Raw genomic sequence first — 17,627 nt, 5'->3', positions numbered from 1 at the left:
TCAAAATAACCAGAATACCCTACCACGCCACGTAAGTATAGCATCTCAGCCCGCGGCCGACGCAGCATTGTCCTGCTATCTATTGCCGACGCGGGCTGTCTGCCATGTTGGTTCGGGATGTTGCTAACAGGTGGTGCTAGTGTAGCGCGACGATTTAATTCCTTACAAAATAGCAGGAGTGCGGCTGCGGCAACGCACGGACGCCTCAAACGAAATAGTCGCTGGAAAACTATACTTTTTCATTTAAAGAAACCTGTCAACTTTTTTAGAAAATAAATTTGGGATTAAACTCAAACCATCACCACCCCTTTCCCGGACAAATACCCCAACAACTGACCGAAACAAAAGTTACAAGAAAACTGTCCTAGCGATTCGGAAATAAATACGGTAGTGCCTACTAGAGGTGTAAAAGTAACGAAAAAATGTGTACCCGTATGTATTCGTTACTATAACAATTAGTACTCGTTACTATCGTTAAGTTACTCGTTACTTCTGATACTGCATAATTTGCTATGTTATGTTGCAGCAACGAATCCAGTCGTATTGCGTACGCGTACAGTATGACGTCGCGTAAATAATAATAAATAGAATATAAACAATTAATAGTTTTTGTTAACCAAGAAACAATTAAATCTCATTAGAGCGGCTTTTTAATATTATCTCTTTTAAGATAATAACAAAAAAAATGTGAAAATATACGCGATTATAAAAACAAAAACATACATATTTCTAATTTGTAAAAAAATACTTTCTTACGTTGTTTCAGTTCCAATATCAAACTTTGTCTACACACGGTACAGATAACTAACGGAAGTTTGATAAAATAAAGAAAGGACGGGATTCTATTTTTAAAGCCACGCACTTAGGTGGCGACTGCACGGCTGAAGAATGTGACAGGCGTCAACGGCAAGATGTCTAGTGGCGAGCGAGAGGGGTGGAGATAAAGCAGACAAATAACAAAAGCGCGCTTCAAGCTCTCACGCCATAAATTCCTCAAAAATACCTTGTTATAGCCGTGTTCTCGCTATTACCGTGCTCGCTATAACGAGATTCTACTGTATTTTAAATAAAGCTAACCGAACCTAACCACTCATAGTGGTAAATTACTTGAAGTAGGTATCACGTCCCTTTAGAGAATGTTTGGAAAACATGTCATGACATAAAAAAAAATTAAAACATTTACGATGTAACATGTTTTCTCACCAATAACAATTATTTTTTGTCCCAAACAATAAAATTACAAAAACGTAAAGTGTAAACAAACAAGAAGATAGATTTTTTCCATAATATATTTCACATTTGTTCGGAAGTTTTCCGGGAAACTAAGTTTTTCTCTACTTGAAAAAGACCACATTTTTTGGGCCATGTTAAGTAACTAAAGAAAAGTTACATAAAACCAGATATAAATAATAACTTGTGTATTAATATATCCCCAAAACAAAGCCATCCTGATTTTACACTAAGTACCCAAAGATATGACACTGCTAGATGTATAACTTTTTTGTTGTATGCACAGCACAAAGAGCAAAGTATCACATTTGAGGTTCATAAATAATATCAGTTTACACTGTGGTAGAAAAAAAACTACATTCTAGGTATTGAAATACTGAATTAATGACATTTGTCTTCTTTGTTACAAATATATGATGCATCATGTGAGGTTTTTAGAAATGGCGCCTCCAAACTCATGAAAACAGTTGTATTTTGCACCAAACTTCGTGTTGCAACAAAAATGTTAAAATTTTGCGAAAACCTAAAATACCGCTGAATTTTGTATTTTTTCACAAATTTCACGCTTCACCATTTTTCTGAGTCCTGAAATATACGTTATTGCTTAGTAGTAAGTAATTCACATACAACAAATATAACAAGTGATTTTATTGTCTAAATATTCCTTTCAGTCATATTAAGATTAAATGGTTTAATCTTTTTGAAGGTAGGCATCTACAATTCAAAGTGAATTTGTATTTTGTTCCTTATGTTGTCTATTCTTGTCTAATAAACTTAACACTGTGTGAAACATGTACCAAAGTATTTGCACAGTACATTTTCTGAACAGCAAAGAATATCAATCAGGACTAATAGTAAGGAAATGTCAATACTAAGAAAATGTTCCTAATACATAGTCAAATATTTACACGCTCACTGTCATGTCGAAAAGTAACATCTGAGGGTACTGTTCCATTTTATGTTTACAAGTGTGTGTTGCAAGTTTAATTTGGGTGCATTTTCTGTGCATGGCCTATAGCTCTTATTTTTTTACTTCTATTTGTTTGTCCTCTAATTCAATATGCTAAATAGTTATATCATTGTACATTGTAAGTTAATTTAGAAATTATTTAAATATATAGCAAAACTTTTTTCTCACTTTTTAAATTTTTACACTTTTTTTTTAGGTGTGGTTATTTTTACATTAAACCCAATGTTCAACATTGCCAAAATTACACTGCCTGTATTTCAAAATATTTTAAATACATCATTTTCAAATGCATGTCATGCGGTACATCATAATTTGTAACACAGCAAGCAGAATTTTCCAGGAACGTTGAGTTGTTCATTGTGTGCAATGCATTTATAAAGATGATTATAGAAACCTGTTTTGTGAAATCAAAAATAAAATTAACGGACAGTTAGTTTGCAGCTATGTGACAGCAAATAGAAGTTCAAATACGTATTTTCATTGTTCACTATTGTTGCTGATTTTGTGACACTTAACATTTTTGATAGAACAGTTGTTGATTGCCTGTAAATTGGGTGGTGGGGAAAATTTGACTCTTTGTAATGTGTTTTATCTTCTGAATGACTGCAAATTGGTATGATAAGATCATTATTTTCTAATGAAATTAGCCTGGTTAAGTATAGCTTATTTTTGTGGCATTGATTTTTGATATGTTCTTAAAATTTCTTCAAAAAGTTCTTTAAAGTCCTTAGGTTTTTTGATTACAAGGGAGTACAAACCGTGTAAACCCATCTTATCCGCATTATAAAATTGGTCAGCAGTGAGTTCATTTTTGTTGATAATGTTTTATGTTTGCCATCTTTCAGTAGCTTCAGTATCACTTGATTTTTGTTCGGCATGCCAGTTTGTGAAATGGTTAAGTCAACTTTTTTGATTAGAATGGGTGTATATATCCATCGCTACCCCGTCTGATCTCTCTTATTTAAGAAAATAATGCAGTCTCCAGATCCTATACAGGATGTCTACAAGTCACGAAAGTCCCGAAAGTAACGAAAAAGTAACAAATTTTGATGCGAGGTCACGAAATCACTAAAAAGTCACGGAATTCGGTACAAGCTCACGAAAAATATTTCTATTGACGTATTTTCACGTGTATTTATTGGACACTAAGTGACTGTGTAATTGGCACAGCTGTATTTTTCTTTCTTTAGTATGGTTTGGCCTGCGATAGAAGAACAAAGTGCTGAAATAAGATACCATGAAACGCAGTGGTGAAATTCAATGCCATGCCAAGCTGATTGTCGTGCTATGTTCGTTTTCGTTGTTTTGTTTTTTAGGGCACAGGCCGTACGAGTCTAGCGTCGCCTGACATATGAAAAGTCTCGTATTTGTACGAGGATTCAGAGGTTTTCAAACCATAGATGTTAAAGTTTACTACCGTACGTACAACTTGTTACGATAACGATGTTTTCCGCCTCCGCGTCTATTTGTTGTCACACTTTGTAAAAACTTACTTAAATAATATCACTGGGAACTTATTTATGTAGTAAAGTACGGTACTTTGTGTGTGTCATAAAATAACTCAAAATGTGTTTTTGTTTACCTGTTCGTAATCTTTATTTGCACATACATTGCCAAAAATCTAAGAAATGTGATAGTTCCGCAAATTACTTTCCAATGTGTGGTTAACCTGTTTTGCGATTTTGAAATTAAAAAAAAACTAGCTCAATGGATAAACAGAAGTTTGTGAGAAATGAACCTTAATTTGTGTTATAGAACTTGAAGTTGGTTTTTCACTAAATTGGACTTGAACCACAGGTTTCGCTCTAATGTAAATAGGCCAGTTCGCTCTTAAGGTTGAATTAAAATGCCAGGGAAGTGTAGCTTTCAAGAAATTTGGCATGACCAACCGTTTGCAAGTACGTGGAAAATGTGGTTAAGGCGAGTTGAAAGTGACAAATTCAGAGCTCATTGCAGTACTTGTAGGACAGATTTTGATGTCTCTCATGCAGGGGTCAACTCAGTAAAAGTACATGAAAAAGGGAAACGTCACTCGCAGTTAGTGGCTGGCTTTCTTTCTGCTAAACAGTCCAGAATAAATTTCTCCAGTAAACTATCCTTAAACACAGAACAGAGAGACACAACATGGTATCAAGATGATTTATCCAAACCAAGTACATCTGTACATGTAATTATAAATTTGGTGGTCATTGGTAGTTTTTAGGCATATTGTTATGCCTAATGTGTAATTTTTTTGTAAAAGTATCAATTAGTTTTGTCAAAAGTACAAAGTAAAAAAAAAATCAGAAATATTTATTTTTTTTGCTATTTAGGTCAGTTAAAGTCACTGAAAAGATCACTAAAAAGTCACTAAAATTGATTTTGTCACTTCTGTAGACACCCTGCTATAGTTTCGGCATATGTAGAGTTGTATGTTTCAAACACTTCTTTTTTTCAAATTTACTGTCTGCTATGAAAGCTCTTGGTTTATCTTTTTGTTTTTGAAGTTATACTTCTTTAGATGTGTTGAGGTGAAATTTTAGTATGCAACAGAAAAACTTAGATCTGTGTGTGCACCAAGAATGGTAGTTTAACATGATAAAGTCTATAATGCTCATGCGCCTGCGAGCCAAAGTCGTCCCGATAGCCAGTGGCGTGTAGAGGCATTAACGAACTTATATTAACTTGGAGGGAAGTAACAAGCATGCCCATGTGCCAAATAAATCCCTACGGTAGCAAGACATTGCTGGAGTACATTTTTTTAAACTTTAATAATCATAAGAAGAAATAGTCACAGCTTTATAAATACATCAGAAACCAGACATTATATCCTTGTCACTCTGATTTTTAAGTACAATAATGATGTATGTATGTATGTAGCTCAGTGGTGCCAATACCTACAGTACAAGATTGAAGTTAAGCATCATCAAGCGTGGTTACTACTTAGATGGGTAATCACTTGGGAACACAATGTACCATTGACACCATGGTTTTGATATAAAACAAAGATTGAAACTAACCAGCTTTGTATTGAAAATATGAAACAGTATGCTGTTTGAAGGTTATTTAGTAGTAAAGTGTGTGTGTGGTTTTTAATCTTGATGTTGCAAATTTTGGGTGAGGTTCAAGGGATTAAATCCTGCTGCTGGGAGATACGTTTTACTTTTTTATATAACAGATAATTGCATTATAAAAAATAAACTTTATACAAAAATTTATTATTCAAAGATATTCATCGAGTTGCTAAAATAATTTTTAATATACAGTTCAGCCATTGGTTTTTTATTTCATACTAGGTAACCATACAGTCTTTATATTTTAGTTTTTAATACAAACAAATATAGAAACAATCAATATGATGGATTGGGTATATGTGCATATTTGTGTGTGTGTGTGTGTGTGTGTGTGTATATATATTAAAAAAGAGTGTTTTTTATACAAATCTTCAGTTTTGTTCAATCTTTATGAAATTTGGCACACTTAGCCTTTAAAACAGGAAGAAGATATATGTCATAATACCCCCTTCTAAGAAAATCTTGATACTTAGGATGAAATTTTGCATACTTGATGTTCAAAATAAAAAGAAAATTTACATCTGCATCTGATGTCGAAAAAAGACCCCTACTTGTTTACATTTCTGAATTAAAAGAAAGAATTCACTGCCTGAATCGTAAACATTACTTGCCACCATCAAATGCACATAGCAGTTAACATCATGAAACAACCAAAAATTTTAAACTGTTAGAAAAGGTTCCGATAAAACCCCGGCTTGGAGTTGATTTTCGAAAAGCAATTTTATTACAATTCTGCCCATCTTGTTCAAATTCACTAAACAGTTAATACTATAAAGTTACAGCACATGTTAGAAGTTATATTTCTATGGCATTACTAAAATATTAACCTGAAACATTTTAAAACCCAAATTATAACATTAGTACATGTTTGTATATTTTTTTGCTTAAATGACTGTAAATATTTCTTTCAAACAAACCTTAACCTTATTGAGTTGATTCAACATTATTATTGAGTTGATTCAACATTATTATTGTTGTTATCATCATTATTATAATATAATGTTATTAAAAAAGATTGAAAAAAATCCAGGGATGAGATTGGAACCCTGCCCTTTGAGGTTAACATGCATGTGCTGTATCGCTGTGCTACTAAGCCTCTTGGAAAATAGAAGGAGAATATGTATTTTAATCATTATAATGCCAGTTTTCTTAGGTATTTTAAAACTGTGATTACTTTTTACTGTGACTATTTTAGTTTACCAAATATATTGCAGGGTAGTTTCACTTTCATAAAGTTTCATTTGGCACACCAATATGTTTGGAATTATGTCCCCTAATGTTTACGAAAGTGACTTTATACGGGTTTATGTTGCTACAGTTGGGTCCGCCATCTGTGTGACACATTTCTGTACATTGACTTCCATTCCATTTTCACGAAATTCCTTCTTGCAAATGCCGTATACCGAGAGCAAAGATGTAGAAAGATCAAAAAATTAAGCTTTTTCACACTGAGTAAAGCCCCGGCAGTGCCATTGTTTTGTAAAATAATTTTGGGTGTCATAAATTGTATGCATTAATTTTGTTGTATATTTTAAAATATTTAAAGTTAAGTACCTGTAACTATTAATTTTAAAATGGTTTTGTGTATATAATCAAAAATAAGTATAACTTTTAGCATGCATCTGTAAGTACACGCATACTTATTTTAATATTGAATGAAGTTGTCTCTCGAATGCCATAATTGAGTAGTATAAATGCAGTTCGTCAATCTTTTTCAAATTTTTTCACATATCTCAAGTTTTTTCTTCAATGTTAGCATCTTTCGCACAAGACAGATCACAGATAAGCATGGTAAAAGTGTTCAATATTGTGAAACAGTGTGGCACAGCACAGATATGTACCATGGTGCAAGTTTGACTTTGTCAAAATTCTCCAGGAGAGTTTAATGTAGTGAGAATGTAAATACAAGGTTTTCTTTGTATATAAATCAAAATTTAAAATATAATTTCTTATAATTTGTTTTTAGTAAGGTGCTGCAAAAAGTTAAAAATTATCTGGTAAACTTTTGTTATTGTTTGTAAACTTTTGTTGCTTGCTTTCATATTGTTACACAGGTTAAATAAATAAATTAATTCAGTAAAACCTTGTTAAGACTTTTTCAAAGGAATGGATGCTAAAAATTTCTTTACAGGTAAAACTTCTTAAAAAGATATTACATAGTTCAAATTCATTTACTGTATAAAAAAAACAAATTTTACTCAAATGACATACTGTATTAACTCAAAATCACACTTACCAATTATCATCGGCATGCTGGATAAACTATACAATTATATCAGTCAATTAAATGATTTAAAATTAATTTATTTTAATAAGCACAATAAAAAAACTATTTCCAAACACTAGCAAAAAAACAGTAACTAACATTCACTGTTTTAAAAAATACTGCATCAGAGTTGTTTGTTTTTACACATTTTTGGACTGACGCATCAAAAAATTGTCCAGTTCCCACAAACTCTTCCTCATACTCTCTGGAACATTTGGTGTTACATGAACAAACAACCTCAGCTTGTCCAGGTGGTTGAGTGCTTCGAAGTAAGTTGGCATGGAAGTGAAATCATCTTCATCGCTGTCACCATTGCCGATCTCATCTTCAGTTATATCTTTGTGTTGTGCACATAAATCTTTGATGGTTTTTGGCTCATATGGTAGAATCACATCATCAACAGAGACATGATCTTCAAAAGTGCATGAAAAATTGAGTTACTCTTGCCCAGACACCTGTGGGAGGCCTTGATCGCCGGGAGAGTAACCTTGTCTCGGGGTATAACATTTTCAGAATCCAAGACCCCTAGTTTAGGCCACAATCCCTTAAAACATTCATAAATGTGTCTGGCATATATATTGAAGAGTTTTCCAATTTTCACTGCATGCAGAAGCACATGCAAGTCGTAAAACAAGGCGCTTACGAAAAAACTGTTTCAGAATTTTTATAATTCCCTGGTCCATGGGTTGTAGCCTGGATGTTGAATTTGGTGGGAAAAATTCAATCTGGATGTTTCCAAGGTTGGATATTTCCTTGGTATGAGCAGGGCAGTGATCCATTAAAGACAAAATCTTTCGATTTCTGCACCTTAACTTTGCATCCAATGCTCTCACACAGTCTTCAAAAATGCTGCCTGTCATCCATGCAGACTTGTTGTTAACATACTTGAACGGTAATGTCTTTATGTTGTTAAAACACCATGTTTTTTTTGTTTCCCAATTACCAGCAATGGTAACTTTTCGGTGCCATCCATGTTGGCACCTAATAACACTATCACTCTTTCCTTACTTTTTTTGCCTCCGTGGCATGTTTCACCTTTTAAAACATAGATTTTGTCCGGAAGCATGTTGAAAAACAGACTACATTCATTGACATTGAATAAATTTTTTCGTTCAAAGTCCTTTATAATTGCAGACAACTTTGTGTTTATCCAACTCTAGACAGTATCATCACACACACACACACACACACTCAGATTCCCTACTTACAGTTCTATTGACAATTCCCAATCTGTTCTTAAATCTGTCGAGCCAGCCATTCGAAGCATGAAATCATTAATTAGGTTATGTGCTATTTGTACAGCGTTCTCTCTTAAAATTAGGCTGTTCGTCAGAATTCCAAGTGCCCTTTGTTAAACCATGCCAAGAGTAAAATTTAATCTTCTTCGTATTTACCAACTTTAATTTTTCTACACTGACGAAACACTAGTAGCCAAAAGTTGGTCTCACTTCATCATGATTCCATGCAAAGTAGATGGCGGCATCTCGAGTTTTTTTGCCAGACTCACTCTTGGTATCAAAGGATTCACATCAACTACTGATATTATTTGAGGTTTTTCTTCAAACTATAACGCCTTTTGTTTAATGGGTCTTCCACTACTTGCAGATGCCATTGTGTACTGTTATCCACAACACTAAACATTTATTATGCTTGGTAACCTTAAAATCACACTTAAAACTATCACAAACCTAAAAAAAGAGTAATGGTTGGTGGTAAATATGGCTTACTGTGTATTTGTCGCATGTTATAATTAGAATAGGGAAAATGGAGTGCAGATGAAACAGTCACTCAGTATATACAAATGCAAGCAGATGATTGGTCATAAAATAAACAGCGTGCGGCGTGTGGCACAGGTTTCGACGGTCTTGTGCAGTTCAAATTATTTCTTTATAGTTCGGAAATATGTTAATTTTTAAAAATTAATGAAAATATATTTTAAAAGTTAAAATATAAACATTATTGAATTTTTTTCCCGGAAATTCTGAACTTTTAATGCAGGAAGCATCTATTAACGCAAACATTATGAATGGGAAATATTAACATAAGGATTTACGGAAATGATCAAGGGAATAATTTTGTGAACTTAATAAGCCTGAAAACTTATTATGCAGGAACGTCTTAAGCGAGTATTACTGCAAGTATTAAATAATGAAGTTATGAACATCTTACTTGTGAGAAAAAGACATATTTCACAACCATTAGCCTTAAATTATTATTCTGGTAGAGCATTCTAGCAAGAGGAATTTCAGTAATTACCACACTTATTCCAGGGATTGGCTGGTTTCCTTTCCTTAAAGTAAGTTCCAGGGTGTGACTATTTACTTATATTAAGGGGTAAAAATAATTTAAAATAACTTAAGAAAAAGTTCTATAAAAATAAACATTTAAGACAATAACAAAATGTTTAAACTATTTAACTAATTATTTAGGAACTGACTCTAAATCAGATAAAATAATTGTACAATCGACAATGTTTAAATAAACCTGATGCACTTACTTCATACTGACCTTGAGCATCAGGGTAGTGTCAGGAACTTCTATTTGACATAAAGTGACTCCGACTTACTCCACTAACAGGACCATAAAAATTAAATTAAATCTTCTCCGCAAGAGCGACAACTATCTGGTTTTATAATGGAAGACAGAGAATTTCTCTAACCTACCTGGACTACTATTCCACGAGCCCTTACGGCCTTGACTGTCTGATGAAATTTAAAGACTTACATTTTGTTTGCTTCTCTTCATAACTGTGTAGCCCCACCCTAACAGAATTTTCTCCTAGCCTACTCATTCCCTCAAGAGAGGGAGGGGCATGGCCTTCCCCTAGAGTGAGCACCGAACTCATTCAACCATCTGCTTGAATCCCTACGCACCTAGTCTACCAGAACAATCCATGGTTGTTGAAAACCAAACTTCGAAACAACTAACCATGACAGCTGATCAGGCTCTCCCCTTCACCTATGCGTGCGGCTACATGTGCGGCCAAACAAACAAACAAACAAACAAACAACAAACGAACTTGTCCCATCTGCATGCCAGCAGCACACCGCGCCAGCCCTGTGCCCCAATTACTCAGTCACGCCACCCGCGCGGCGAGTGAACAGAGCAGCCAGCCCTCAGTCCCAACATTGATGTTCTAAAATTTGATTTCCTAAAACCTGGAAAATTTTGATGTGCGACAATATTTATTTCATTACTGAGTATTAAATGTTTTTTTTTGTTTGTTTCAGTTAGCTGCAGTCTTTTCAGAAGTTGACGTATGTTCATTTGAAAGTTTTCCTGCTGGTGCTCAAGATGTTCATTGACATCAGATGTTGAAAATTTCAAGACACTGCAATAAATGCTATCATGTGTATATTGTTGTTTATGGTGCAAAAGAATATAATTCTTTTGACAGTAGACATTAATTATTCATTGTAAACTGGCATTTTTCATTTCCATATGTGAAAGCTACCAGTTTTATGTATGTCAGCTGATTCTCAAATGAATAGTTGTAATTACCATTGTAAATTTGTAGCTATTTTTAACTTATTTTTATTAAATAACATGTGTTGTGGAGAAAATAATTTATGGAACACTGCACAGTGATGTATTTTCTGTTTTATCATGTGAAATATACCAAACATTTTATATTTTAATCCAAAATTAGTCCTTACGATGGATATCTAGAAACATTTTGGTTATGAAGACACATTATATACTGACTCATGAATTGTAATAACTAACCAGGTAGGTAATGTTCAAACATAGCAAACTTACGGGTAAGAGCTATATGTATTTGAATTACTCAGTGGACGTTTAGTATTGAAATTAATACCATGTGTCTTCGGTTTTTCATGCAAACATTTTTTTACCAAAAGGCATATGTAGTGCATGTGTGAGTGTGTGTGTAATTGTGTGCAATTGTGTGCATCAAGAATTTTAATTTGTAATATTGTGTTATTTACTTAATGGATTAGATGTTATGTTATAGAATAATAAATATTTCTCCATGCATTCTATGTATATTTATTTTTATTCTGTCCTTTTTTTCTCTTTAGTTATTAAATAATGACAGTCCTCTTTGTTAAACTTGTCAACACTATGATTTTATTTTTTTGCATTCATAACATACTCTCAATAACAATGTGTTCAAACATAGTGTAGTTTTAGCTCCAGAACAGTTAGTTCCTTTTGTTTATTAAGTATAAAAGAATACAAACCTAGTCTGGGTTGCTACAGGAAAATCTGGAAATTCCAGGGAAAACATTGGAAGGTCAGGAAAAATAATCACTTTAGTTTTAAATTTTAATCCTAAAATATACATTATGTATCTAAATTACTATTACAAATGTTGAGGACTTATTGAGAGAGACTGATAGAATATTTTGCATAGAAATCCATGTGCAGAAATGTGCAGTCTTACCTGTTGCGGTGCGGCATGCTAGCTATTGGCTTTTAAGTTGTGAAATGTTACATGTTAGCTTTGTAGGAGTCATTTTGTAACTTGTGAGGACAAAAGACAGGTATCTTTAAACTTGAGCTATGTGGCCCGAAACATTACATTATCAAAGCGACATGAGTGAGCAGCAACAAAATAAGAAAACTGTGGAGTTAAAAAAAATAACAAATTATTATTACAAATTATTTACACTTACCTGGTTCAATCAGTGGTGGGGGAATGATCTGACCATTCAACTACTGTGTCTCCTATTTTTAAATAGTAGCAAGCAAATAACTGCTGCCAGAACTACATGGAAAATGCCCTTAGCTGCATAAAAATTACCTGTAGGCTTGCAAGATATATTAGAATAAATTGACTATTTTTACGTCAAGAATAATGCCGGACTTGTCACTCATCACTGAGACATCAGCTCATGTGGTGAGGGGTAGTGGTTTCCATACCAACTGTTGGTATGCCCTAATTTTATGATCATTTATTCAGCAGTCGATAGTTTTGGAGTGCAGTATGAAACAAACTGTAATTTGTTCTATAATTATTGTTTAAAGTGATAATTGAGGATGGTATGCATCCCTCAAGCCTTCAAACAAGAGGTTTATTAAAGATTTTAATGCATCCTACTCTACTTGAGATCAAACATCAAGTTCATTTACCAGTTAGCATGATCTTAAATAAAGATGTTAAATATGAGAAAATTTGGTTGTAACATCATAACTCTTCTGTTTTGTTATTACTTATTTGCGATAGCACGCCAACAGCATGTAAATAAAAAATAGTAGGGCATGCACAGAACGTAAGTCTAAGCTACATTCGCACACAGGACAGCAGTTAAAAAAATTCCAACTTTTGTTTTCTCCCTCATTTACTTCGGGTAACATTTTCAGTTGCAGACGTTTGAATTTTGTCATTACTATATGAAGCTGTTTTTTTTTTTTACAGAAATCAAACCTTTACATTTGGTGGTTTGTTAATTTTTTACAACAATTTCTTTTCTTTGAAAAAAAAAATCCAAAAAAATGGTCTTTTTTGGCACTACAAATGTTACTCCATTAGCCTAGCAAAGGAGCATTTTTTAATCCCTGTTAGATTCTGAAATATTTGGTAATGGGGAGGGCAATAAAATTAGAGTAATTGTGAGGTAAAAATCATTACAAATGAGAAAATTAAACAAAACATTAAAATCAATAAAAATTGTTAACAGAATTTTCAATCATTTTTCTTCAATATTTATGTTTTGTTAGTATATTAATCCACACAGTTTTCCACAACTCCAACCCCCTTAACAAATTCAGATTAGTTTAGCATTCTGTGAGAATAAAATTATGCCATTTTGTGAATTCATACGTTATCAAAATTAACTGCACCTATGTACAATACCTATGTACCTAACCAACCATTCATTTAATTTTCAGTAATCAAACAAAATGTGCTGAAATCTACCCTCCTAGAAGAAGATTAAAAAAATTATTTTACAGAGATTTTTAATACCTTAAAAGTATTTTTACCTTTTATTTATGTAACTTAACTTATAATACCAAAATACTATTAAACATATGCAATTCATAAGAAAACTTACCTTTTTCTCAAACATATTAACATTAATCCAAAAAATATCCATTTGCAACATGAACTTGATGAAATATTTTATTACTTAAAATATCACACAAATTGGCTACTACAATCTGCAAGGCACTTAGTGTAAATAACAACTAAGACGATACAGGGCGTTACGGCAGCGCACTGCAGCGGTGAAGTTCCCAAGCTGCTCATCATAAGCTTTTGAAAAACGTAGAGTAAATCCTATCCACTCGCGACTTCTATACAGTATATATATTCAAAGACTTAACTGACAAAAGTTATCAGCATTGCCAATCCAAAACTACTAAACCAAATACAGTATATAAAAATAATTATAAATGGAAAAAAAAAAAAGTATATATTAAACAGCATACATTATAAATACAAAACAGTAAAAGCAAGCATCTTTTTAACATTAAAAACATTTTAAAAACTACATAATTTAGAATGAATCTCTTTTTAAAAGAACTTATCATTACCAAAATTCTGTAACATATTCTTCAACACAATTGGTATGCTTGCTTACTGCATATTCTGACACAATTGAAAATTACATAAATGTCATTCTCAGTGTAGAACAGGGCAAATATGGTATACTTATATAAACAAAATACACTAAAGTAACATCATCTTTGGTTTAAAACTACTTGCAGTATCACAATTCAAGAGTAAGCACTTATGAAAAATACCAATTTCAGAGGCTTTTTTTATTTTTAACTAAAAAGGGACTGGTGAAAGGTAGCTATTTCCTTACTTTAAATTTTTATTTTCAAAATGCACCATATTTAAACAATCTTTAGCTACATTATGCCACTGACGTAGTGCAAGCTTACTGACCACAAACAGAAATCTGTGCACAGCACAGAGAAAAGTTAGAATTTGAACTTTCTATACACCATGAACTTGCTGTTTTCTTGTGCATATGTGGTTTTCAAATCTAGCAGCTTCTGTTTGAGTACATTTAACTTCCATGCATGTGTGCTGCACCTAGCCTTAGCGGTGGGTTGCAATAATTTATTTTTGACTGATTAGTAACTAACTGTTAAAATTAACATAAAATTATTGCTTTGGTGTGACACTCTCAGGCCTAAAGTTCTCAATGAGACAGTTAACAAGACAATACAACCTGCTCAGCTCACCAGGTGCTCTACTGCACATGAGTCTGCTCTGTGTGTGTGAATATAGACATAGAGCACGGTAAGGCTTCTGTGCACCTTGCCAGAATCTACATCAAGGCGTAGGAAAATTGTTTTTTCTCCTACACTGGTAATGGTGGATTCCAGGCTCAAGTATGAGAAATTAAGTTATTTTTTTAGGTTTGTTACACTTGGGTTTTTGGCAGGGGTTAATTTCAGTGGGAACGCAAGGGAACGGCGTTCCCTTACCTCCCAAGAGTGCCGGAACGCAAGGGAACGCACTTAAAACTAAAAGTTTAAAAAACAATTACGTTGGATCAATATTATGCTTTGTTTGCGAGACCCGATCATTAAAAAGTAATATTGGTAAGCTTCATTGCTTCAAACAAAATGGTCAGTGAAAGTAGTCAACAAGATGTTAATGGAGCAAAGGGTGAACTCAATTTAAATTCATGTTTTTATTTTCTTACATCATAATCAAGCACTTTAAAAAGTAATCACCATTAAAATATCAATTTTTTATAAAAATAATTGTAGTATTATGTCTGGATGGCCTAAAAACGCGGGTTTACAGTTATAATTTTCAAAACTTTTTCCCGGGGGAGGGCCCCCGGACCCTCCTCCTTCCTGGGGGGTATTCCAGACCCCCCGGTCTGAGCATCCCGCTTTAGAGTTCCCACACCTAAAACTTTAGAAATTAAGCACTGGTTTTTGGTTCATACAAGTGTAAAATGTTTTTATGAAGGAACAGGGTGCCTAAAAACATTTTTTTTTATCTTTCCTTCAGTAAAGCAGATTTCCTTTTTCAATGTGGTTATAGAATATCATGAAGACGTTTAAAATTAGAAATTTTGTAATACTTTATGAATTCGATTACGTAACTATAAAGCTGCTACTCATAAAATGCACCATCTTATGGTTTTTTTATGCGTACCTTATTATTCCGTCATTGAATTGCAATGCTGTTTCACGTCTGAGTGGCAACCAAATATTATGCTGGAGAGAGTTGTCCATTGACAAAAGCCACATAATGGTTGAGACTCAACACACCTTAACTTTCCAGCTCTGAATAGGAAATTAAAGTCAAATTCACTCACGACCATGGGTGACATAAGATACATTGAAAAGGTAACTCCAGCCTCTCTGGCAGAATGTGAAATGCGTGGGGAGTTATGTCACACTGTTAGGTACAATGCCTGCATTTCAGTAGCACGATTCACAGTACAGTTTAGTACACTAGTACAGCTTATTACACTGTATTCTTGTTTTGTAGCTTTAAAAAGAGTTTCTTTAAAAACTAGTTGCATAAATATTTTCTTCTTTTTCTTCAAGTAGAACATTGTGAAAATATATCAAAAATTTGTTCATGAGAACAATAAATTATTGAAGGCTCAAATTTTATAGAGTTACAGTAAGCATATTGTTTATCCTACAGCATTGTTTTGGAAACTGATAAGAGTATTTTTTTAAATTTATTAGCTACTACCTACAATATTTCCTAAATTATAACAATTTTAATATGTTAATGACATTTTAATAAGTCCACTATTTACTCTCCCTACAGGAACTCAGCTCTACTGTCACTCTACTTGTCATGTCTTTACGCACCTCTGTCCCAACACACTGCTTTGCTCTTCGTGCCGCAACACCTTCCCCAAAGCCCCGATCTTCATACATGAAGACCACCATCTGTCTCCTGCTACCGCTCACCAACTGGTCATGCACCTTCTTCTCTTTACTCTCTCGTCTAACTCTGAGGATTCATCAGTATTGCCACCAGCCGCTCTTCCCACATCCCTTCCCCACCCAGCCCATGTGCACGTTACATCCAGCCTTTGTCACCCTCGCCGGAGGTCAGTGTCATCTTAAATACCTGCAGAAGTTCTGCCCTGGAAAAAAAATAACTTGTAGCCCTCTGAGATGTCATGTCATCAGTCGACTTCCCACTCAAAGCTGCAAGAACAATAGTGTCCTAGTTACGCCACTTCAAGCAGATAGGGCTCTGGGGATATGTCGAACACTCGAGAGGAAACAGAGAGGTGCTGCTGCTAATTGGATCACCATGTAGCGGAGTGACTGATGGGCACTACCTGTATCCGGGAGGTGGGGCATCCCCTGGAACGCCTGCTAGGCATCCTGGGCTGACAGGCCTGCCTCGTCTCTGGCATCCTCGTAACAGTATCAATACAGCATATGAATTCGGAGTAAAACTTTGATTAGCCGTCGCCATCTGGATCAGGAGTATGACAGGTAATTGAATAGTCAGATAACAGAGATCTCATACAGTAATGTGATTTCAGTGCAGGCTTGCAAATGAAAACAAAAATCCTTTAAAAGTAAATAATGCATACATAAATACACTTCCAGCTTAATACAATAGGATGTGTAAAAGTAATCCTTGGAAAATTTTTAAGATATCTCTTTTGTTTGTTGATATAATTTTTATATATAAAATAACAGATACAGAATTTATGGTTAATCAAAGTTGTACTGTATTTATATAAACATATTACAGCAAACATTTTTAAGATCCTCAATCATACACAAAGTGGATTGTTAAAAAGTGGTAAAAAATGTAAACTGGTCCCTTAGCAGGTCGAGGCCATGCAGGTCATAGATTGCAAAGGAACCGAGAGCTAGCTTTACTTATTTCAGCCATATTAGTACTGGAGGGGAAGTCAAGGAAGGAACCTGGTGTGGGGAAACGAGGAAAGTAGTGTGTGGGGGCAGGAGGGAGGAAGATAGACATATGTAGACAAAGACATTGGCCAGTGGGGTTGTGTGTTTAAAAAGTTGCTTTCAAAATCTTAAAGTTGTAAGACATTTGAAGACAAATTTCTTTAATTTTAAATGTAAGGCCAGCTTCTGGCATGATACATATACTTACTAATGCTAAACTGAAAATCGGGTATTTCAAAAGACATTTAAAAGCAAGATTGTTTGCTGTGTCACA

General features: G+C 33.9%; 1 protein-coding gene across 5 annotated transcripts in view; it reads left to right on the top strand.

Moving 5' to 3' along the window:
• The window catches only part of LOC134529189 (arginine-glutamic acid dipeptide repeats protein-like), a 197,176-nt gene extending 185,661 nt beyond the window's left edge, over positions 1–11,515 (top strand). For all 5 annotated transcript variants that reach the window (XM_063363029.1, XM_063363027.1, XM_063363028.1 and 2 more), the window contains one exon: positions 10,750–11,515. The gene's annotated coding sequence lies outside the window, so the exon portion shown is untranslated. The remainder of the gene's footprint in view (positions 1–10,749) is intronic.
• Positions 11,516–17,627: the final 6,112 nt, after the last annotated feature.

The sequence above is a fragment of the Bacillus rossius genome, chromosome 2, assembly GCF_032445375.1.
Source record: "Bacillus rossius redtenbacheri isolate Brsri chromosome 2, Brsri_v3, whole genome shotgun sequence".
NCBI classification, from domain to species: Eukaryota; Metazoa; Arthropoda; class Insecta; order Phasmatodea; family Bacillidae; genus Bacillus; species Bacillus rossius.
This window is presented reverse-complemented; position numbering and strand designations above follow the sequence as displayed.